The following is a 25,191-nucleotide window of genomic DNA, read 5'->3' on the forward strand; positions in this document are numbered from 1 at the left end:
CAATCACTTTCTGAAGAGCAGAAAGTTTCCTCAGGCAGCAAAAATATGTTCGTTCCATCAGCAAGACAGCACAGATTGAGGCTGTTGGCACTTAATATATGTAAATTGTCAGGAATCCCAAGTCACCCATGCAAACCAGCTCTTCCGAAGGCAACGCACTGCGCCCCGTCTCTCTCAAATCCGCCACAAGCCTTGACCAACTCTTGTTGGCTATTTCTGGTGTGAACTAGTGAAATCCTTACGGAGTTTTTAGTACTGGAAGGGATCACACCTTTTGTAACACTGTATTTCAAACATGTGGCAGATTACAGGAAAACAATCCGCAAGAAAAACGAATCTACCTTCAGATCTTCTCTTCTCCAGGGGCTTGCTGGCGGTGCACTAGCCAAATCACTGGATTTCTCTGCCTACTCTTGCTTATGCAAACAAGGGGAAGTGATACTTAGTCATTATTATAACATCTAGGGATGCAAATTACTGTGTCAATGATTACTGTTTGTTCTCAAAATACATTCCATTTTCCTTTATCCCATTTACAACACTGGATTAGTCACTTCCAATGTTACAGAATCATAACCATTCATTCCTTCGGATGAACTACTGGTTTCCCTAAAAAGAAAAGCGACTCTTAGAGGTGGGCCACTATTTAACACGAGGTGATGCGGGATCAAGTTGCTTAGATACTGGGGTGATGGAGGCTATTAAGTACAGAGGTGACCAATAAACAGCACTAAAATGTGCATAATATATTGAGGATATAGCAAATGCTTGTCTAATGTAACATCTGATGGCTAATGAGGATTTGTAACTCATCTGTAAGAACAGCTTTACTTTCTTGCAATGATACTGATTGCATCAGGAATTTCATAGTAGTGCAGAACAGTACATAAATTAAAATCATTAGACTGATGTGATACACAACTATTAGCACACGTCAGTGTGCTTCCTTGAATGTGGATTTTACGAAGTAGGAAATATCCTCAAGAATCTACCTGCATCTCCATGTTTTTGCAAAGGACTTTTTTGCTGCTACGTGTATATTAGTGCTGACTTCTCCCTCGCTGAATTTGGGATTGTAAAAAAGTCTCTGATCTCTGACTATATATTGTCCTAGCGAGGGGGGAAAATGTTTTATTGAAGCTTGCTGGAATTTTGAATGAGCTTTAATCACTGAGATACTGGAGACAATTACTCGGGCTATGGCTACACACAAAATTGCAGCGATTGAACTGAAGATTGGAAACTGATAAAGCAGTTCAAGTCCGTATAAAAACACTTTTCTCAGCTTAGGTCAGTGTGGGCTTTATACACCCTTCTTCACAGGTAAGGAGGAAGTAACAGTTGTCGTACATCTTGATTCTCAGAAGGTTTTGACACGATTCCACATGGCATTGTCCTAAGCAAACAAAGAAAATATAGTTTAGATGAAATCCTCATAAAGTAGATGAATGGCTGGTGAAAAAAAACCAACTTTAAAGCGCAATTGTTCTCTGTCAGACTTAGAGGAATTTTCAAACGGGGTCCTTCCAACATCTGTGTGGAATCCATTTTATGCAGTATTTTCATTAACAACCTGTGACGAGGGAATAAAGAGTACTCATAAAATCTGCAGACATCATCTAGCTGGGAGAGGATGCAAACAGTTTGGCGGATGGACTGAGAATTCAAAATGATCTTGCTAAATTGGAGAAAATCAACAACTCAGTAAAGAAAAGTGCAAAGTGCTACACTTAAGAGGAGGAAATCAAAAGCACAAAGACAAAATGGGGAATAAGTGGCCAGGCAGCAGTACTGCAGAAAGGCAGCTCGGGGTGTGAGCCATGAACTCAATAGGAGTCAACAGTATGATGCTGTTCCAAAAAAACAGGCAGAGCTAATGCAGGGTGTTGGGTGCACGACGCAGGAGGTGACCGGTTTGCTCTTCCTGGCACGTGAGAGGCCGGACATGAACTGAAGGTTTCGCAGCTGAGCGGCAAACCTGAGAAAAGGCTTTGAAAGCACATCCCACGAAGAAAGATTAAGAAGGTTTGTTTAAGAAGGGCAAGGCTAGAGAATGATGTAGTAACTGTTGGCTTGTAAAGATGAAAAGTTCTTACTGATCACTGTGAGTGGGACAAGAAGACATTTCTGCTTCAAAACAGAGATCCCCGTAAGGTATGAAAACCTCTGCCATTTAGACATAAGGGAATGAAGTCGTGGAGCTACCGAGGTGGCCATGTACGGTGTCCTTCAACACGTTGTGACCAGCTTCCTCCAGGGATGCTGTAGATATGCCCAGGCCTGCCAGTGGGTGGCAAATGTAGGATGCAGATGGAAACAAGCTCAAGGCATTTGCACAGGGTGGCCACAGCTAAACTGTGCCACCAGAGAAATGAAGTCAAGATGACTTATTTTGCTGTAAACCCCCAAGATGCCAACATTCAGTTCGACAGTGAAAGCAGAGCAACTTCCTCCTGCCTACCAAGTTGCAGAGAAACCCTATGGCGGCTGGTGGAAAAAGACCATGAGTTATGTCTCCAGCCTCCCCTGTTGAGACCATTCTGAACATCTTGGTGAGGAGATCCCAGGAGGCTTCCAGGAGGCAATATAAAGTGCCTAAGCCCTTGTCAGTGCAGGCAGTCTCTGCTTGTCAGCTGTGTCTTGTCTACATCCATGTGGACATTTTTCCTTTCAGTAGCTGCTAGTCTCTGTTGTGATTTAACTGGGAAAAAAAATGACAATATTTTCCTCCGCACTTTCAATTCTCACTAGAGCTGGCTGCAGTTTCTTTGAATCTTGGAGCTTTGAATTTCATTGAGGAAGAAAAACAACCAAAACCACAGAGCAATCCTGGAACCCACTCAGTTTTTCACCCTGTTTCTCAACCAGGGGAAGGAAAGTGTAGCCAATGGCGAGTGGCAAATATGGGTTTGCTAACCTCCACCGGCCAAATTTAGTGACTGATGTCTCCTTTCTTTTGGGTGAAATGGGATTAGCAGATGTATATTGGACTTGAAAATTGATCAAGAAACCTAGGGTTCTAGTAAAAGTTGGGAAGTTGAGAAGCTCTATGGAGATCCATCATTACTTAGGAAGCTGTATCCTCTGCAGTAGACCTCTAGCTGAAAGGATGCAACAAAACTGAACTATCCTGTCCGTTGTGGAGTGAGGGGGAGAAGAACAAATAGCACCGTGGAGAAGTGCGTGGCTCAGCGGGCAGAGGCCTGAACGGGCAGGTGGTGGGAGCTGGGACTAATCGGACTGGCTGCATGACACTGGGAAAACTGTTTCACCTGTCCCTGTGCCACAACATCTCCATCTATAAAATGAGATCGTGAGCCTAGCTTTTCTTTCTAAATAACTTAAACTAACTTTCCTTGTGAATGGCTTTCTTTACAAATAACTTGCCTTATAAATAGCTTACATGGCAAATACTACATAGGACATAACAGGCTCTGTGGCATTTTTTGTAATAAACACATTTCAGAACCCAAATAGCTCAGTAAAACGGTTGCAGATGCTATTTTTCTTAAGGGAAACATGTGCTTTCAAAATGTGTTGTTTGTATAAAAAAAACCCAATTCATTGGGCTGATTTAAATGTATTAGCTAGCACCTAACCTGCAGTAATTTAATTGCAAAAATTTAATTGCAAAATTAAAACAATTAGCAAGGCAGCGCTCAATGTTCACGATACTACATCTCTTTTACACAGAAATTGATAGTATCTGAAGCACCCTATAAAATAAACAAAATAATCACTAACTAAAGACAGGCTTTTTTTTGCAGACCTATTGGGTTAGAATTAAAACAAGTAACTCTACCCATTAGTCACAGAGTGGCTGCTCACTCGGGCTGGAAGCCAGTCCATGCCAGCACTCACTGGATCAAACCCACGTTACAGCCCAGCGTTGCAGAGATCCCCCAAGTGACAGTGACTAACAGGGCAAAGAGGTGTCTTGTGATCCCAATTCATATGCACGGGGGGCAAGATCCACATCTTCCAACAGTTAAGCAGATAGACAAGGCGAGAGCACAGACTGAGCTGGGTCACCCAGGAAATTGCTTATCTTAAAAGACCCCATCCACTCCTTTCTTGAAATGTTCTTGCAAGTAAGTGGCTTCTTATATGGTGAAGCTTCCCCTCTACTTGCAGGTTGAAATTTATGTACTGGCCAATGCTTGTTGGTGGCCCCAACATGGTGTGACTTGTTGGAGAAGATAAAAAACATCGGACGGTTTACTTTCTGCCCGTGCCCAGACAATGGTGATTAGTTGGTGTGCTGGGTTGACCCCGGCTGTAGGCCAGCTGCCCACCAAAGCCGCTCTATCACTACCCTCCTCAGCTGGACAGGGGAGAGAAAATATAATGAGAGGCTCCTGGGTCGAGACAAGGACAGGGAGAGATCACTCACCAATTACCATCACGGGCAAAAGAGACCCAACTTAGGAAAATTAATTTAATTTATTACCAAACAAAATAGAGTAATGAGAAATAAAACCAAATCTTAAAACACCTCCCCTCACCCCCCCTTCTTCCCAAACTCAACTTCATTCCCAGTTTTCTCCACCTCCTCCTCCCAGCGGCACAGGGGGACGGGGAATGGGGGTTACGGTCAGTTCATCACACGGTGTCTCTGCCGCTCCTTCCTCCTCAGGGGGAGGACTCCTCACATTCTTCCCCTGCTCCAGTGTGGGGTCCCTCCCACGCGACACAGTCCTCCACCAACTTCTCCAACGTGAGTCCTTCCCACGGGCTGCAGCAGTTCTCCACAAACTGCTCCAGCGTGGGTCCCTTCCACGGGCTGCAGACCTTCAGGAGCAAACTGCTCCAGTGTGGGTCCCCCATGGGGTCACAAGTCCTGTCAGCAAACCTGCTCTGGTGTGGGCTCCTCTCTCCATGGGGCCACAGGTCCTGCCAGGAGCCTGCTCCAGCACAGGCTTCCCACAGGGTCACAGCCTCCTTCAGGTGTCTCCACCTGCTCCAGCGTGGGGTCCTCCACAGGCTGCAGGTGGATATCTGCTCCACCATGGACCTCCATGGGCTGCAGGGGGACAGACTACCTCACCATGGTTTTTTCCACGGGCTGCAGAGGAATCTCTCCTCCTCTGCCTGGAGCACCTCCTGCCCCTCCTTCTTCACTGACCTTGGTGTCTGCAGAGTTGTTCCTCTCACATCTTCTCACTCCTCTCTCCAGCTGCAATTGCCCTTGGTGGTTTTTTTCTCTTTTTTTTTTTTTTTTTTTTTTTATCCCAGAGGCGCTACCACCGTTACTGATTGGCTTGGCCTTGGCCAGCAGCGGGTCCATCCTGGAGCCGGCTGACATTGGCTCTATCAGATACAGGGAAATCTTCTAGCAGCTTCTCACAGAAGCCACCCCTGTAGCCCCCCCGCTACCAAAACCTTGCCACGCAAACCCAATACAGTTTGGCAACGTTTGAATTGGCGTTGGCGTCTCGGTGCCTCTTTGCAGAATGGCTGCCTTGGGTTTCACCCTGACTTTGGCTGAGGCTTCAGAAGCCAAGTTCACACCAGGGCTGGTGGGCCTGGTGCTTTGTTCACATCGTCTTCCAGGAACCACTCTTCACTTCTGAGAATTATCGAGTGCTGAGGTTGCCGGCTGAGCTGGTTTCTGGTGGAGCAGGCAGAGCAGATGAACTTGACCTGGTTAGCAGGAACATACTGATCTTGTCGAATATTTCTGATTAGGTATCCAGTGGTTTCATTTCAGTTAGGGTCAAAAAAACTTCACTTCCAGAAGGTGAAAATGTCTTTTTTAAATTATTTTAATAAGGCAACCGTGAAGTTCAGTTCTCCAGCCTTGTCAAAACAAGAGACTTCAACCAGACTGCTGCTGGGCCTCCTGGCACCATCCTACCGATGGGACTATTTCTCTGTATAGGCAGTTGTTTGTAAAACTCGGCTTAGCCCTTTCACAACACACTCTTAGCACTTTCCAAGAGCCATTTAGCACTTAGCACAGTAAGCAATATGTGGCCAAGGAGATGGGAATAGAGGAAAGATATATTAGGGCCAACTGCTGTTGGAGGGAATTTGCTTATTAAAGCAGATGATAATGTCAGAAACAGTAACCAGGTACTGGGGTAGACAGGAAAATAACCTTCCAGGGCTAAATATCTCCAGACTCTGGTTCTGGCGACTTTTTAACCAAATCAAAATCCACGATCACTAGAAGCCCAGTGGAATCTATGTCTTTATTCAGCATATAATTTGTTTGAACTTAGTTGCCATCTCTTGAGGAATTAGCCAATCGTCCAGATATTTCCCCCTTTAAATAAGCACGCGCTACATGTGAGAGAGAAAGTGCCCATGCGATATCTGGTAAAAGGGATGAGATGTTTGGTGAACGGTTCCAAGACAAGCTGCTCCTGAGCAGCTTCCTGCTTCTTTCTTTCACATCATCATCTCACGTGTCCGTGATTTGGACTTCAGACTGAGGTCTTCTGTGTGTCGTACTCCGCTTGCTGCACTTCGCTGCAGTCTTGGTGGTGCCTTGTGGCTGGGAAAGCTCTGCCCATGCCCTCCATGGAGTAGACAGCTCAGCCCCAGTGTGCCTTTTGTAATCCTTTATATCTCTGTGCTTTCAGTCCACAGGCAATTTTCTATATAGTTTCCTACCAAATGCAATACACAAACAACATGCTCAGCTTTGCTGGCACATTTTGAACCCCTTTTTCTAGCAGATCTTTCCTAAGTTAGCATCCCTCTATAGATTTTCAACTGATTTCCACTCCTGTTTCTGTGGATGTTCCTTCCTCCACGTGACCTGGAGACAGCTTGGCAGCCCAAGGCAGCCTAAGGAGCCGCTTCTGTGCAGAAACTGCAGGTCCGAGAGTGTGCTGAGCCAACATCAAAGATAAAACATTAAAGATACTGACACAGCAATGACACTGGCGATCAGCTCTTGCACGTGTGAAGAATCTGTAAGGATGTCCTGATGCACCTCCTTCTTCTATCCATCTGATTAAGGTGATCTGCTACCATTTACATCACTTTGCCAAATGTATATATATTTGCCAGTTCAGTCTGCTGACACCAAGAACATTAATGTCTGTGAAAGTTTCCATGTTCTTGTAATTATCTGCTACCTATTATAAGTTTGATCACTTCTTGAATACAGAGTTTTCCCTTTAGCCAAGCGCTGTGAACCCCTTATAAATCCCAGTTTTTACAAGGGCGGGGAGCTAACCTGGGTTAACTCTGCACTTATCTTTTGTTTCCTAGCTCTGTTTGGATTTTGTTTTACGTACTAGGTGGTTTTGCAAAAGGTAGGTGTTTGGTGCAATTCAGAACATGAGTCAAAAGGCTGGAAAAGTGGAAAGAATCAATTCCTCGCTTATCCCATCCTTCTGCACTGCAGCCCCAGGCTCCTGCAGGGAACAGATGACACGACACCATCAACATACTGGCACACCATGGGCAAGAGCGCTTCTCACTGCATGGCCACCTTGCTGCCAGGGCAGTGGAGACAGACTGGAGCCAGCTGCCAGCTAGCAACTCCTACCAGTATAGCCATGGCTACTGGGCGTTCAGTGCCCGGGTCTTTCAGTGAGTTTATAGTTTGCGTGAGACATCACGCCACTCACAACATACCAGTTAGGAGCCAAGCTACCAGTGAAAAAAACACCTTTACCCACCGTTAGATCTGAGTAGGAAGCACAAAACCACAGCCAGCCTGGACGACTAATCTACATCCTCAGTTATCTCTTCCTTCAAGATTTTCCTCCATACTTACATCTCGGATCCGTCTTGGCATTGGTGTTCATATATCAGTGCAGTCATATAAAGATGTATAGGTGGGTCCGGCCGTCCGAGTTCTCCCCGGAGGATGCGGAGCATCCTCCGGGGAGAACTCGAATGGCCGGACCCACCTATGCATTCGGACGAGTCCGCTGCTCATATACATCAGTGCAGTGACGTAAAGCATCCCCTACGCAAAGCCCTCTTGCTATGAAAGGCAGCTTTAGGATCCCCTGTGTTCTATCCTACCCCCCCCCCCCCCCAAAAAAAAAAAAAACCCCAAACACCTCCGGCTGCGGGGTCGGGCCTTCATGGCGGCGGCTTCGGGTCCGCCCTCACCCGCCGTGACCGCTGCGGCAGCGCCCCCTGGCGGTCGTGACGGGTGCGAGCGGTTCCCGGTGCTGCCCGGGCTAACCTTCCCCCCCCCCCCCTCCCCCCCCGCCTTCTCCCGTCCCATCCCGTCCGTCTCCCCCTCCAAGTTTATCATCACCTCCCCAGTACTGAGGTACAGCAGAGACAAGTGTTTGGGTTTTGGTTGTTTTTTTTTTTTAAATAAAATGACGTTACATTGCGCAAACTTTCAAAAAAAAAAAAAATTAAAAATCATCAATATAGTTTGGCGACGTGAAATAAATTGAAGGAGGGAATATTTAGCTTTCCTTTTCCATCCAGGGAAGTGGGTCCTTCGTGCAGGTTTATATATCGAAACCACCTCGACGGTGGCAAGGTGGCTTGGCTCTGAGCCCACGGACACGGACACGGACACGGACACGGACACGGACACGGACACGGACACGGACACGGCAGTGCTGCCCGCCCGCCGCCAGGGGGCAGTGCCGCCGCGGGCCGGGCGATGCGCGCGCGGTGAAGGGGGGGTGCGTCGCCTCACGGCGGTCCGGGGGCTGAGGGAGACGGAGCTGGGGGGGGGGGTGGATCGGCTGCAGAAGGGCGGGCGGGTCGTCTGGTGGGAGCGGGGGACTCTCGGAGAGCGGCTACCCGGAGACGGCCCCCGATAGGCCAGGCGGGAGGGGCTGCCGGCCGTGCTCCCGGCCCGGGGTCCCTTAGGGCCGGGCGAAGCGGCCTCTTGGCAGGGGTCAGGTCCCCGCGATCCGCCCGGCGGCCTGCGCTGTCCCCGCTCGCCCTCTGTAATATTTCCACCCACCGTAACGTAAATATTTGGCAGGTAAGGTGGGAGGGGCCTGGGTTTTCCCGTTCTCTGCTTCGCACCCCTGGGTCGGGGAGAACCGGTGCCTCTGGTACAGAGGTCGGAGAGTGCGGAGGCCAAGATGGATCCTGCCTTCCCCCACCCGTACGCCCAGTCCTGTGAGCTGTGCCTGGCCCTGATTCCTCTCCAGTGGTTGCCTCTGCCAGCATAGGGAGAGCAGCACCATCTGTCTTCTGCTTTGCTTTTTCCAAAACCTACATGCTTCACAAATTGCCAGCATTCACCCTATAAGTAGCACTCCATACAGTGTAATTTGCTTTTTTTTTTTCCTTCTTCCACTGCTCCATTGCTGTCTCTTCCACTATGAAGACCAGCAGAGAACGAGTGAAGTTGGGGTCCGAGAGAGAAGATCATATCACTTCAAAAGGGAGGAGGGAGACAGCGAAAATATAACTTCTCAGCTCTCTTCCCGATTGTTCATGTAAAAAGGTTAATAGCTGTAGGATATACAAGGCTCTGGCCCACATGCTTCATCAGCACAGGAGGTGGCAGGTTTCAGGACTAGAGCAGCCATCGGTAGGTTCCAGCACAGCAAGTTCTGTCTTCCTTTGATTAAGAGATTGGGTGCAAAGGGCCAACCAGCCAGTCAATTTTTGGGAAAAAATCCAGAAACAAAAAGGAATTGAAGCAATCCATTCCTTTTGAAGATAAAGGTGAGGTGGCACAAATGTCATCCAAATTGCTGAGCATCTCTGTATTGCCTGCGTTACGCTCACAGGTCAAATACAGTGTGAAGGCAATGTGAAAATCTAACTGCCAAGGCATCTGGGCTGTGTCAGAAAGACTTGCTGCTCTCTGCTTTCTTGGAGCTAAAATAAAATTCAGTAAGTTGCTGAGTTGAATGCTTCATCCTCCTCCTTCACAAGCTTCTGGAGGTGACAGATGTTTCCTCGGGGCCTGTTATTTTAGACACCTCCATGATTTATATATCTCTGCAAGCCTGGTGGGTGGAATTGGATGTCACAGACGAGCTGAAAATAACTCGTATACTCAGACTCTGATATCTACTGGCCCATGTAGAGAAACTCCGAGATCAAATTGAATCACATTGTATGTGCCTGGCAAATGCACTGAGATGTGCAGATGGAGCAATGGTGGGTTAAAGTGAAGTTGAAATGTTCTGTGGAGAGCGCTGGCAAGGACTCTGCAATAAAATTGTGCACAGCAGAACCGCCGTGGCTTAGCCCTCACGATTGTTTTGCTAAGATCTGCAGTAGCATACGGAGGAAAACTTTGCATTTAGAACAATATGTAATTCCCTGTGTGATCATGACGTAGAGCTGGACAGAATGCCTTTGGCCTCTACGTGAGAGGTTCAGGAAGATACCTGGACAGATGGCCTTGCAGAGCTGAGCTTGGATGTGCCTGAAGTGTGACCAAGGGGCTTCAAACCTGCTCCCAGGGTCCTTCTCACTAGAAACAATGCTTGGTGGGAAAATACTGCTGTGGGACCTTAGAGTCTCAAGCTGTTAATGCCTTGTCAGGTATTTTGGGATAGTCTGGTGGAAGACAAGGAAATGTGCTGCATCCACAAGTGGCCAGCGCTCCAGACATACAAATCAGGGGACACTACAGCACATAGGCAGGTGCTGGGCTGAAAGCACAGTGTCAGGGCAAAGATGTAAGGGAATATTCTCAGGTGAACTTCTCAAAAGCCTAGTTATTTACTTCTCTCTGTGTGTAGAGCCCAGGGAGTTTCACCCAGCTGTTCATTAAAGATCCCAGTTTTCCCCGAGTGCAGCCTGGCCTCCATTGGGTACAGCTCAGGACCAGCGTTCTCTGGGAGATGATAATATTTTCCAAGGCTGGGCCATACGTCCATGCCAGCCTCTAAAGGATATGGAGCAGCTGTGCAGAAAGGGCCTGGGCACACTCGGCCACACCCTGCAGCCAGCAGTAGGACGTTCACAGACTGCCAAGGTAAACTGCGTGAGCGGTACGCCTCAATTCACAGCCAGATCTCTGCAGCAAAAGCTGTGAGCAAAGAGTGGCAGAACTTTTGACTACTTGTGAGGAGCTGAAGACAGAACTTGCTGCAGAGGACCCAAACTCCTGGAGGATACACTTACAGGGAGCACAGGGTTTCCTGTCAGAGTTTCTGCCATATCACAGCCTTGGCACATGTCATCTCTGCATGTAAAGCCTTCCCCCCCCCCAAATCACCTTCAGGTATTTGTTTCCACTTACCTAAACACTGGGTTTAACCTCATTGCTGTCTCTAATTCCCTTTGAGCACCACTGTGTGATGACTCAGATCTCCTGAGGCCTAAACCAGTGCTTTCATCCAGGAATTGTTCAACCTCCCACTTTAATTTGTTGGAGATTATTTGGATTCAGTGTGTGGTCCTTTCCCTTTCTTCTGCTACTCTTTCCTTGCATCTTCCAGCCTCCCTGTCCCCATGGTTGTTTGCTGTTCCTTTTCCTTCTTTTGAGTCTCTCTGCCACAAAGTGTTGCAGAAAGTGATATTTTTGGATGTGTGGTGGAGGGGACAGGGGCCATTAATCCTGTTCTCAAAAGTCCCTTTAGAAAAAACATTCTTTAAATGCCCACGAAAAGGTTTTCATTTTTAAGCTGATGAACAAATAATTTGTCCAGAGTAAAAATATTTGTGCTGATAATGGTGCTGTGCTCTAAGGGAATTCACTTGCGTATCTTATATTACTGGACTTTCCCGCCCGCAGATACGTCAGTCCAGCGATATCCCATGTTGTATCCTGGTCGGAGACTCACAGCCTCATTCTTGCAGGAAGAAAATGCTTCATCTTTGGAAAACCAGGGTGAAATTTAAAGTGGCAGGAGTAGAACTCAGGACCTTGTGCTGGTTCACTGTTACCCAGCACATTTTGGACACATCTGTCCAAAACTTTGGATGACATCATTGGGTAAGTGGTATAAAATTGCCGTTCCGTCTGGGAGGATGTTAGATCCGTTTGCTCTCACTGTGTCCTGATGTGTGTGGCCATACAGGAGTGTGACAGCAACTCCTCTGATCTTCACCCTATTGTTCTAGTGGAAAAAATAATACAGAAATATCATGTAATTGTTTAAAAAAAAAGTTGTTTTTTAAAAAAAAAAAAGGCCACCTAATTCTCCTGTCACTAGTTGCAGTCCAGGAAACTTTGTGTTTATTAAGTACTGTGTAAATTTGCAGCTCTCTATAAATGTAAAATCAATAGCAATGATAACAGCAGCAAAGTGCTTAGTCCAGCTCTGGTAATAACCCAAGACTGCTAACTTCTTGATAAGGTCACTTGCTTTACACGGGCAGCTCCTCTCCATATGAAAACACAGGGTGCAGAACAGAAGATACTTGTGTTCCCTGACAAGAAAGGAAACGCTGAAAACATGTCATTTCCAGCAGGTGACAATGGCAGGCAACAATCTGGAGGACTGTCTTAAAATCTATTGTGAGGGCCTTAGTACCTCCACTGAGGGCTGCAAACACACACTTCCTCTTCTAGGAAATTAAAATCTTAAGAAACATCTCCTCGTTAATGGTACCTTTTTTCTTTTTCATCTCTTCTCACAAGTACACAAGAAAGGGGAATCCCCCCAGTAACCTGACAGAGTGAGCAAAATTGCATTTCTGGAGGATGGAGGGAGTGACGAGCCGACAGCTTCTGTAGCTGACCCCTTCGAGGGAGCTCTGGCCACCATCAGTGATGCCACCACTCAGCTGCTGTTAGTAGGGCACAGCCTGGGCAGATCCTGTGGTTCGCAGCAGGGGTCACCAAGTGTGTGTTGGGACCACTCTTCCACCTCTGCCCCAGCGCCCTGCAGCTCTACTTCCCCCTCTACCTTCCGCTACGGTGATTCCCTTACAGGTGGAACTGCTGCAGGCAGCTGTGGTTGGCTCCATGCAGTCTGCTCCTCTTCACCAGGTCCTCTTCAATCCTGGTTTAGGGTTCCCAGATGGTTTACTGCCATCCGTCAGGCCTCCATCATGACCTCCCCAAGGAGTTCACTGATAGACCCCAGAAGTAATAGCTTCCCTACTCCCTGCCCACCTCTGTTAGTATGCCTGGCCTCGTCTTGCTCTGTGGTAGGTCCACAGTCACCTTTGGGCTTTTTCTTTGCCCTGCTGCTGCAGTGAATCAAGTCCATCTGCACATCAGTTCCCTTCTGTTTTCTTCTTCCCCGACCTCTGCCTGCTAACCTATCCCGAAGTCCAGTGACCTTCAGTGCAGGAAGAATCCTCCTTAAGCGCCTGTCCCAAAGGCGGCACTCCCACTGTTAAATAATAATCATACAGTAATAATCACCAGAGGGCTGGCAGGGACTTCAGGAAGTCTCCGAAGCCATCTCCCCCCGCCCCCCCCAGCTCCGAGGTGGAGTCACCCAGGAGCAGTGCCCGACGCGTGCGTGAAATGCTTCTAGCGATCGGGATGCCGCAGCCTCCCCAGCAGCCCCCTGCGACCCAGGAGACCATCCTGGGAAGAAAGCGCTTTCTTGAGCGCAGCCCAAATCTTTCCTCCTGCAAATCAGGCCGATTATTACTTGCCCTTCTTCTGGTGGATCTGGAGAAGAACCGATTGCAGTCTGCCTTATAGCAACCTTTTACATAATAGCAAGACAGCTTTTAGAGTAACCGAAAAAGAGGCGTTTGCTCATTTGCAAAGTCAGGAAATTCCCTGCCAATGGACATTCTTTGTCGGGGATCCTGTGCCAGCATAGGCTGAGTGCTAAGCCCCACAATCTGCATTTTCCTTTTGAATGACTCCCACAAAATAAACCAAATATCACATCCAAGGAGATTTATTACATCCCTTCCAAGGGCGAAGCATTCCTCAGCTACATTCCACTTCTGTCTTTTGTGCTTAGGAAAGGGGAAAAAAATCTCTGTGATGCCTCTGGATCCCACCCCTTGAGGGCTTCTGTCGTTAATAAAGCCGAGCAGCTGGAGCCAGATTTGTCAGACTAGTCCTGAATGGCTGGCTCACTCCTGCTGCAAGAGCAGCACCATCAGAGCAGCCCTAGGATTCCTGCCTCTGCTAGAAGATTAATAACTCGTGGCACAACGTTTCCTCAGTAAAAACACCTTTTGTTGTTCCCAGTGACACCCTATCCCCGTGGCAGCAGCTGCCAGAATGGATCTTCTCACTTCCTAGCTGCTCTGGCTTCTCCTGCCTCTGCATGATGCAAGAGTTTGCAATGCTTTTTGGGACCTCAGACGTGCTCTTGGGGACTCTCTGCTTGAAGCGATTGCTCTCTCCAGGCTTTGCAGCGAAGCTTTTATCCAGATGTGTAACAGAGGATGTGTACAGAGGGAGGGCAAGGGGCTGAAACCTCTGTTGTGTTATCTGAGCTTAATTAAGCTTCTCCCTAGGCAGTCGCTAATTGATTGACCCCAGGACTGCGAAAGGGAGCAAATTTACTGGAGCTCATTAAAAGAGCAGAGTTTGGAATTTGATTTTTTTTTTTTTTATTTCAGAGATGAATACCTTTGACTGATGTCTTGCTGACTGATACCAGTGAAACAAACACTACGCAGCAAATGTTGGTAGGTGGATTTGGCACTGTAAATCCAAATGAGAGGAGTGGTGAGTCCTTACATGCCTGTTCATCATCATCATGTCCCTACCCAGGATTTGTAGGTATCACTTAACTGGAGCTCTGGTATTATTTTCTGCCCCTGCCTGGGCTGTGCCTGTACTCTCTTCCAGTGGGTATCAAATTGATTTCAGTTTCACAGGCTTCAAAAGCATTTCACAAAATTGACCAAAAAAACCCCTCCCCAAACCAAATATCAGTTCACTCACTGTGAAATGCGGCCACTGCGGATGTGGGTGAGGCCAGCTGTGTGACAGCACAGGGCAACACCTCAACACAACTGTGTAGAACGTGGAGAAGAGGAAAAGATTTTGTGTCCAAGGGGAGCTGCAGGAGGAATGAAGGGAAGAGGACCATCCCCTCCCAAACACCTGGGACATTGACTTTACCAGAAATGCTGAGATCATTTCCAGTCTGATGGTGTTCAGATCTGTCTTATACAATTGAACACATACACACCCACAGAGCCACATACAGCACAGAGCAGAGGTTCAGGCTTGCACTGAGTGACAGATGCCTTCTTCTCAAATACCTGCAGCTCAGGGCACTGTTTGCAGGTCTCCTCTGCAAGTACTACTCTTGGCTTTTTGTTGGGGAGGTTTGACACAATGAAAGCTCACCCTGTCAGGACTGAGACGTAGCCGGTGTGCAGAAGAAACTATAGGAAGATAAGGTGTGCAGAACAGTGTGGAAACAATATGCATGGCTAAAGACGAAGGAGACCAGCACAAGAACATGGTGGCTGGAAGCGCAGCTGCTGGCCAGGTGACAGAGGGCTGCTAAAAGGCCAGCTTTCACAACCAGCCCAACCAAAGCTCCTTGTATCACTTGGAGTCAATTCATTGTGTCTCCAGTCAGCCTTAAAACCCTTTCAGCTGGGCTTTAAAGCTATTTAGAGCATGGAGAGAAAGGCCTAGTGTGTTGCAACTGATGAAGTTGTGTGAGCACCCTGGATGTGAGAAGTTGCAGATTTCAAGTTTCTCCTGTCAGCCTGTGAGTTCCTTCCGTTTTTTTCCTTGCTAGGACAGACTGGTGTCCTATTCCCTCCTACTCTCCATCCTTGAAGAAGATGCTCATCTCTCCTCTTCTGAAGAAGTTTCTGTGCATTCTGTGAAGCTTTGCAGGGATTTGATGGAACTGTCAGTTGAGCAGCAACATGGACATGTTACCCCTATCCTACATGGTTTTCACCATGAACACATCTCTGCAGTTGTGTCTGCCTATTGCTGTCCTAGACCTGTTCATCTCTAGGCCTTTCAGAGCACTTCAGAGTTGTTTTTCTGTCTCTTCTGTTTAGAAAAAGTTTATCATCAGTGAGTGTTTGCAGGAGAGTCCCAAATTTCATACCATGTTTGAAGGACACTGGTGTGTTGGGTCGCTGCATTTAGGTAGTGGCTGCAAGAATAAGTCCCTAGGTGTAGCTATGAGGAAGAAGGACTGACAGTGTCTCTGTGGTGAAATGACATTCGTCAGCAAGGAGAACTGACCCTCCAAAAGAAGATGCTGCTGAGGAAAGAGAGGAAGCCAAGTGCCTCCTCTCTGGAGCACATGGACTTCCCTGTCCTGAGGAGGACACTTGTGACCCTCACAGCCCTCCCCCTCAATTGCTTGCTCTGTCTGCTTCTTTTTCTTTCTTCTTTTCCTCTCTCCTCAACCACACCCACTATTTAACCATTTAGATATAAAAATAAAAAATAAAAAACCACCCAACCCACTAGACAGAGGGTTTGCTAAAAAAAAAAGGGTAATTTTAAAAGCAAGTCTTTGAGGTCAGCATGTAATTGTAACATTGGGACTGTGTGATCCAAGACAAAAATAACCCACTGGGTATCTGGTCAAGGAGGAGAGGATGGCAGCCTGCAGTGAAGGAAGAGTGACTTACACGGGATTGATCAGATGGCAAAAGACGAGGCAGAACTACTCGCTGGCACCAGGACTAATATTTCCGTAGGATACTGCAAAATTTTCTGTCTGTGATGGGATCGTAAGAGCTGCTGTTCTGGGTCACAGCCTCCCTTGGTCAGTAGCCCAGCCTCTGCTAGGGGCCAGCACTGCGTGCTTCCTGGGAACTTAAGGGGCTTCCGCAGAAATACAGATATGATAGGAAGTATATTTATATACTGACCTGCTCATAAAAAACATTTCTGGTTTGGTCTGGAGTTTAGGGTGCTGAGGGTTTTTAATGATTCTCCATTTTCAATCCCCTGCTTCAGGTACTTCATGAAAACCTGTCTTCTTCAAAGGGTTCATGGGGCTGCAAGCCATGCCCTTCCCTTGCATGGCATAATGGAGGATGTTTCCACCCCTATAAACGTCGGATCCTTTTCTCACAGTTACTTCGCAGTTATAACTGACAGCAATAACTTATGTGGGCCAATTATATAAGGCTTTCTACCAGTATTTCCTCTACTGCATTTTAAATGATGTAATGAGCCTTGTAAGTGCCCAAATATTTGTGCTGTCTGCTAGCCCTGAGAGTATGATACAGGGGGTGGAAGGACCACACCACAGTGCTGGTTTTGTTTATCATTCTGGCGAGAGTCAGCGGCAGCCCCCATCCCTTGGAAATAAGGATGCTAATTCTTGTACTGGGGCAAAGCACCAACTGTCCACAGAGGACCGTGATTTTCCTGGCTCCAGAGGTGGCAGGGGTAGGACACCAAGCAGCCTTTCATCTCTGTCATTCCTAAGACCGAATTGCTTTCACATTTGCTCGCAGATGAAGGCACCATAAGAATCAGTTTTACTGCGAAAAAAATAAAGTGTAAGAGGAGGGAGCACGCTTGTACATTGATGCCAATGGCTGAGGGTATAGAGCTGTACCTGAATTGATGCCACTTGTGTTTCCATTCCAAGATGCCCAGCCATCAACTCTCCAAGCTTTCACCACAGTTCAGTATTTCCCCTTCTCAAACCACTGTCTGTGCATGAAAGGGATTTATTTTTAATCAGAGGCCAGCACTGGTTGCAGGGGTCTTTACTTTGTGACCTTCAATTCTGTTTCTAGGAGGAGACAGTGGGTTTCAGTACCTTCTTGCTGTGGCTGTCTCTGGGTCAGCCCTTCCCAGAACAGATGCCACTGATTCAGGAGGGCTTGCTGCCTCCCCTTTATTTAAGTGCTGGTTACACAGCTCCGCCAGGATCCATTGCAGTTGTAAACCACGCTCAAGGGATGAGCAATTTAGGGTTTGGAGTCATTGTGGACCAGCCCTGGAGACCTCATGCAATTGTTTTTCATCTCTCTTACACCCACAGTTTTGCTAGATTAGAGTTACTGCAGAACCCAGCGAGTTTCTGACTTGAATTTGAGTTGGGAAAGACATACAAAGGAAAGGAATTTGTATTGTAAATTAGATTTCTCAGATTTCAGTGATTTGTCATGGAAATGTGGCTCAATCTATGCAGTCATAAAAACATTTCACATGTTCAGACTCTTCTCATGCTATTAAGTTCCCTGATGTGGCAGGGTACAGTGACTGTAGGAGGTAAGGTTAATTTCAAATCAGCTGTGGTAGAAAAATGACTTGGCACCTCAGCTGGGGAAGCATTAAACCTACAAAATGAAGATTAACCTTGAAACCATTCCCCAATCTTAGTGATCTATGCGAGAAGACTGGATTCTTGGCTCAGGTTGTTTTCTGGCTCTTCCAAAGTGTCCAATGGGCTATATGCTGCCTCTTGGTGCAGCTCAGGTCAGTGGGAGAGCATCCAAGTACCTCTCTGCGTGCGTTGTGCTCCCCTGTGATCCAAAGCGAAAACCATAATTCAGAGCTCAGTCAGTGGGGGTGGCCTAAAAATAATAGAATTGAAACTAGTAAATGATGGTTTCTTAGGTTTGCCCACCTGTGTCGTAGCCATGGGGGTGTGCATTTTCAGCCAGTTCCCTGCAACTATCAGAGGTCATCTAAGAAAAGAGCAGGGGAGGTGAGAAGCTTCCACGTGCCCGGGACTCCAGGTGCTCAGGCTTTAAGAAAACCACTAAATGTCCTGAGATGCCTGCAGAAAGAAAGATCTGGCAATGCCGCTAGCCCCATTTGCCACACAAACCAGAACCTCTCATTTCTCTTGTACATCAGTGGACATTAGAGACGCACAGGCACAGTGCCGTGGGCAGTGAGTTCTTGAGTGCTTCAAAGAGCCTTTTCCTTACTGCTGCTGCCTTTGGGCATGTTTCATGCTTCACGTTTTGGGCTGCTGCCATACTCAAGCTCTCGATGAATCAAGAGCTGTACAGGATACAGCAGTACCAAAGGGACCATGTTCAGCATGCCAAGGAGACAGGTACTCCGGGACAGAGGAACCAGGAACTACTGCCTTGCCTTGCCTTGCTTATCTACCCCCTAGTCAGCTGGAGAAACCACATCTCTCTGCATCTCTGTTTCCTTGCTGGGCATCTATCTAGCAAGCATGAGGGCTTTGCTCAGTGGGGCTTCTGGAAGGCAGCAGATAATTTTTATCTCTTTATTTCGGAGCTCGATCAGTGCATGAAGAGGGTTGCATTACACGCTTGGCTGCAGCTGTATGATACTTGTTGACCCAGGAAGTCCCTCTCTTTATTTTTGCAGGTTGAAAAAGCCACGCTAGGGCTTTTCAGTCTGGAAATGCTGGTCAAGTGGGGAGCTGTGCAAACCCCACTGCCCCTAAAGCGGTTCTTGCTCAGCAAGAAGGCGGCTGGCTGGCTCAGGTGACCTCTTCTGAGGCTGGGAGAGCAGCAAGGCCAGCACCGGGCTGCTCCCAAATGCAGCTGCATGTCCAACCGGCATGGGCAGTGCCAGCCTTCTGCTCGGGCAGGGAGAGCTGGGCAGGGGAGTTCACTGCAGAGAGTGACATGTCTGCTTGTGTCTGACAGCATCTGTTGCCATGGCAATGCATATTTGAGCCTGAGCCGAACTGCATCTTCCCTGAAGTTGTGAATTGAGCTTAGCTTTATTTATTTAAAACCAACCATAACGAGTGATAGAAAGAGAAGAGACACGTTACAAATCCCCTTGCGCAGGCCATAGCCAAATGAGTCAGAGGCACTGCAGGCTTTAATCAGCCCACCTGACGTCAAACCTCTCCATCAGAGGAAAGTGCCGCCTGGAAATGTCAACATGCCCAAATGGAAAGGCCAGAAGGTAAATCTTTTCCTGTGCTCACTCACCGAGTAGGAAAGAACAATTAAAATTCAGCCAGTTACCCAGACACATCTTAAGAGCAATCTGATTGAACACTTTTCTCCTCCTGGTCCTCTCCCATCCCTGCTGTTAGCTGCCTGGGGACAAGGCCTCTAGGTTTAAAGGATCTTTCTAATACAGCATCAAAACCCAGATCCTGCAAGAGCAAGGTGTTACCACCAGCAACTGAAATGGGCTCTGCAGGAAAACTCTCTATCACTGCAATGAGCTCTCCCACAGACACTGAGGTAACCGTGCCATGATAGCGGCTCCCAGTTTCACACTTGCCCAGGGGTAAGAAGAGCAACTTAGCTTGGACCTATGTCATTTGCCAACAGAAAGTTGGGACGAGGAAGAAAGCAGTGGGGATGAGACCGTGTTTGCCAGAGAAGGTGTCAGCCACCTGTAGGCAGGTCAAGGCCAACCCTAAGAGATGCACCACAGCAATGGGAAACAGTCATGTGCTGCAACAGAGGAGTGTTCTACTGGGAAGGAAAACCCTCCTGCATCTTTCCTGCATCCTTTCTAACAGAGTTCAAACTCTGGGCCCTTGTGGTATAGACAAGGTGAGAAGGAGCCCCCAGCTTTGGATACAAGAAGCCCTTTCATTAGCATATATTGTAATTGGGTGTGCAAAGGGGGGTCAGCCAAGGACACCTACAGCTTTATCTGCCCCTTTGAGGAACATCAAGCTAGGAAGCCTAGGGAAACCATCCCTTCCCAGCCCACTGGTGTTTGCCAGGGGTGACAAAGGGACACACGCAGCGGACACGAGCACACGGAGAAGGAGGAAGGAAGGAAGAATGTAAGATGCAAACCGCACTGCTTAAAACCAGGGTGGCTTTCCAGTTCCTCCAAAGTACTCCCCACACCCAGCGCTGTACAGCAGCCAACCTGGTGGGCTTCTGATCTTCCCAAATCACTTAACACTTCTCCCGCTTTTATTTTTGTCCTAAATGTAAGCATTTTGCTTTGGTGGCTGATTCTGGCAGCATGCCCCAGACATTACACTGGGCTTGCTTTTGCTGTAGGAGATAAGTCTGTAATGAAGGTTTCCTCTGCCGTGTCTCTCTTTCCCCTGTAGTGAAAGTCTGTAATTACCAGTGAGGGGCGAGGCAGACAGCACTGAAACAATGTCATTTGAACGGGGGTGAGACATGCCTGAATTGCTGGGTTGTGCTTTTCTCCTCGGCAGGACTGCCTGTGGATCCGGACCTTGCTTTTAACCCTTGGCAAGGCAGGGAATGCTGTCCCCCTACTCCTCCAACCAGCCAGCATGCACCGGATCTGCTTAGCTCCGATTGGGGCAGATCATGTTGGATGTAGCCAAGATGCGAGTGTCTGACTTCTCCGCCATGCTCGAGGGGCTAAGTGGCATGAAACAGCAGGGATTGCCCCCTAGTCATCACGCGGGTAACTGGGGTTTTGGAGTTGACTCTGAATGGTGCGTGCAATGTGTCAAAGCAGAGCTGTTGCGGTCTCCTTGCCCCAGCTCGGCTAGTCCTGTTCCAGAGGCTCTTCAGCTCCCTCCTACACCCAAGCTATCTGCTTCCAACTCCTTGATGCAAGGTATCTTCTTGGGGTAAAATTCAGTCAAACGGAGTGTGCAGCTATTCCCCTCATCTTTCCCAGGAAAAAGTTTGACATGTAGAAAATGGTTAAGAGAAATGAGGCAATACGGCTCCCTCAGAATGACTCTTCAGGTTGTCTGCAGCCCCATGAAGGCTGCCTGGGTTCCTTTTGCAAGCTGGCATTGCAACCATGCAGGCTAGAAGCCTGTTAGAATACATAAAAAATTAGTGCATGGGAAGCTGAGGCAGCCACGCTCCTCTGCTGTTCTGTAGCTTCCCATTCACCTGAATTTCCTGAAGGGGAGTTATTTACAGTGTCTTCAAATGCTGACAAACTGCTGGAAGGAAATGCACTCAGACTGGAGTTACTCTTCATTCAGTTAGTCACCCTCAAAGTTGTCTGGTTCTTCAGGGAGATTTCCAGAAAAAAAAACAACCCCCCCAAAAAACCAAAAAGGCCATCTCTGCTGTTTCAGAGTTATACAGCAGGGAGGGCAGATGCTGTGTGACGAGGCAAAGAAGCATTCTTAGCCCGCCATGAAGAAGTGAAGGAGGTACAAGGTGATTTTTCCCCCCTTTATCATTTACTTTTGAAGTGGTGAGTTTTCAGTCCTTTTGTTATAGTATCCATTTACTATTTTGGGGCTTTACTTTCCGATGTATCTAATCCTGCTGCAGGCAGCTCAGCCGCATTCCCAGGAGGCTGAACGGGTTCCACAGAGGGACATTGCTAGAGTCTGGTGTCTTGTATTCAAGGCTTTCCTTTCCCTAGGTCTTGTATTCCCCACTTCCCTGCCTGTCACTCACTCCTGGTTTGCAAGGCCAATTTAGATCTATCCAAGGGTCCTAAGTTCACCCCAGAAAGAATAATAATTGCAGTGCTGAGCTCTGTGGCTTCCCTTTCATTCCCCACATAGCATTAGGGTGCTCACTGAAACCACAGCATTCATGGATCCTTGCCATATGCAAACATGCAATTAATATACTCTTCACTTTTCCCTCTACTTCCCAAGCATGGGCGGGGGAAAAAAGCACAAGTCATGGTGTACAGCCCCTTGGCACAGGCACACGTGTGTGTCTGCACCTCACTTGAGTGCTCCAGCATGGCTCGCACCTATCCGGACTCAGTGGTTACCAATGAAACGTGTCTGCTTGCAAGCAGACATTTAATCTGATGCAGCACCAGGTCTGGGTAGCTGCATGCAAAGCAACGTGCACAACACAACTCATTCCCTCTTTGAGCTGTGGCAGCAGATTTATGAAGATTTCACAGGTCTGCCCCCCCTTTCTCTGGTTCTAGCAGGGAGCTGAAATAGGTGTGATTTACTTGCTGGCTCCCCTCCCTGTCCTGCTGCTGCTCACTGGTGGTGGGAGCAGGTGTGCTGGGCACCTGGCTGGGAGACAGCACCCAGGAGGAAGGAGGAAATAGAAAGCAGCTAAAGCTGGCTGGAGGGAGAAGCATGTGTGTGAGAGAGTTTAAACCAGCCGCTGGAAGGAAATCAAAAGGGAGCCGGATTTCCCGGATGAGGCGGGGCTGTGGAGCAGAGGGCAGAGAAAGGCTCCAGCGTCTGCAAATCCTTCCTCGAAAGTTACCTTTTGCTAAAGGACGTTTTGCTGGATTCCTCCCCTCCCATCTTGACTTTTTCATGGGTTTTGAATCATTCCCATAAAACCTAAATGAAGAAATCTCAGCCTGAGTGTTGGATACCTAACTACTTGTGCCATCGCACGTGGCCTGACTCCTAAGGGACTGCCCAGGGACTGCAGAGCCTCTTATTTGAACTAGGTTGAACTGGGTTTCCATCCTCACCTTGCTCTCAGCGGGACTTCAGGAGCAGAGGGGACCTGCACTGCAGCAGTGTGTGGCATAAAACAGTAAGCAAAACCCCAAGCAATATACTGAGAGGTAATCAAATCCAGAGAAAAGATGGAGAGAAAGAAAGGCAGGACTGCTATGAAGAGCTACTGGAGGGCCAAAGTACGGAGCCTGCACAGCTCCAGAAAGCTTTCGTGGCTAGGAAGATGGCTTGTAGCAGAAACCAGCTATTCCATCCATATGAACACCAAAGCTGGAAAAATAAACAGGACAAATGGTATCTTTTGCCAGACTTGAAGTAAAAGCTCTGCTGTGGTGGCAGTCCTAAAAAGCCAGGCTGACCCCCAAAGCAAGCAGCTCTAACAGCATGACTCATCCCCATAGTAGCTCTCCAGGCTGCAGATGAGGGCAAATCCCAGGCAGACGACCCCTCCTGTAACAACGGAGCCTGCATGCAGCAAACCAAAAATCACTGACATGGGCAATTTGCCCCACATTCCTCAAGAAACACTCATCCTCGATGAGTTTGTGAAACCTCCTGGCTCGGTCTGGGCCAGGGGAACAAAAGCTTCAGCTTTGCAGGCTGCAAAATGGCCTGGATTGCTGCTGCTTCCAGTCTTGCACGTCTTGCTCACAATGGTGCGGGGTGAAGGCAAAGTGAATGCAAGGTGGGACTATGAGGGACTTGCAGTTCTCTCTCCATGGGTATAAGGACAGGCAGTGGGAGCAAGACCAGGCAGGATTCCTTTCTTAGGAAAACTGGGTTGATGATTCACTTCTCAGCACTGATAAAATGAGTTTGGTCACACATGTGTGTTCGCAGCATCAAATGTCGTGAGGCTGGGAAGGCTTATCTGCTGTCAGTTTGAGACTTCTTCCATCTAAACATACTTGGTTGCTGTTTTGGTCGCCTGCTGTGATCAGATTGCAAATAAATCTAAATACAACATCAGAGAAAATAAGGCTGAAAAGGGATTTGAGCGAACATGTGATTCAGCCCCTGCCTCAAGGGGCTTCCTGATCAGCCCTATCTATCCCAACAGATGGCTGCAGAACTTGGTTTTAAAGATGCTCCGGTGAGGGTGTCATTGCCACTTCCCAGGCACCTTGTTTGGCTGCTTGTCCCCTCCAGTGTGGCAACGGAGAGCAGTTCTTGCCTTCCTACTTCCTGCAGCTCTTTGAATGCCTAAAGACTGTTGGTGTGAGAGTCTTCTCTTTAGACCAAAGAAGCCCCATTCCCTCAGTCCTTTCCTAGGGTCCCCTTTTTCTCCAGTCATTCCTGCTGCCCTCCTCTGGACCCAGCCCAGTTAGTCCCCATCTTGCTTGAGGGGTGGCACCCCAGATGGGCATGGTATTTTGCCTAACACCATATTCTGCATTGGTCCTCTGCAGAGCAGAAGGGGAGCTTCACATCGTAAAGGTTTTGTAGGAGGATTCCTACATCTATATCCCAGTGTGGCATTTGCCTTTTTCACAGACATGTGATGCTGCTAACACTGCTCCAGTGTTGCAAGCACTGCAGTTGCCAGCTCTTTGGCCTGTCCCTTTCCCCCTCGCTGCGGGCACCCCTTGCCAGCTGCAGCAGCACGTGCGACTCTTTCCAAATTGAGATCACCTCCCCTCACCCCGTCAACACTTTCCCTTTCCCCAGGTCTCTTTGGGAGTCCAGAACTGCTCACCTGCAGAAATACCTCTCCCTTTTGGCTTCAGAGGGTCAGCAGCAACACTCACTGAAGGCAGAGGTAACGTTCACGTTGCCTGTGATGGACTGCACTCCTGTCTGACCGGGGGAAGGTGTCCATTTCAAAGCCCTACACAAGTGCTAGGGATGGGGGTCCCTATCAGAGCTCTCCAAGACAGGACAGAGCAGCTTTGCAGCATGATACCAGAGAGGTTTGTTAGGATCCTTCCTTGCCTGCAAAGGTGCAGCAGTGATAGATGGGGGAGCTGTGTCTGGGCAGTTATGTCCAGTACTAAAAGTATTAAATAGAAGCAGGGTCTCTGAGCAGGCAACTTCATTTTTTTCAAGATATTTGAATTTTCAGAATGGACTTCACAATTACTATCTGAATGTGCCAAAGCATTTTTCCTTCAGAGTGCAGACAAACAAGTGAGGTTTACTTTGCTTGACC

At 48.0% G+C, this 25,191-nt stretch overlaps 1 long non-coding RNA gene across 2 annotated transcripts; it reads right to left on the bottom strand.

Moving 5' to 3' along the window:
* Positions 1-8,710: 8,710 nt before the first annotated feature.
* Positions 8,711-13,520, bottom strand: LOC142601921 (uncharacterized). 2 transcript variants are annotated; one of them, XR_012835495.1, is made up of 3 exons: positions 13,229-13,520; positions 11,153-11,972; positions 8,711-9,774 (listed from the first exon to the last, which is right to left on the bottom strand). It is a non-coding gene; the product is annotated as an uncharacterized LOC142601921 (long non-coding RNA). The 2 variants fall into 2 exon arrangements; XR_012835494.1 differs by lacking the exon at positions 8,711-9,774 and having other exon boundaries at positions 11,110-11,972.
* Positions 13,521-25,191: the final 11,671 nt, after the last annotated feature.

This window comes from Balearica regulorum, chromosome 5 (genome assembly GCF_011004875.1).
Source record: "Balearica regulorum gibbericeps isolate bBalReg1 chromosome 5, bBalReg1.pri, whole genome shotgun sequence".
Classification (NCBI taxonomy): domain Eukaryota; kingdom Metazoa; phylum Chordata; class Aves; order Gruiformes; family Gruidae; genus Balearica; species Balearica regulorum.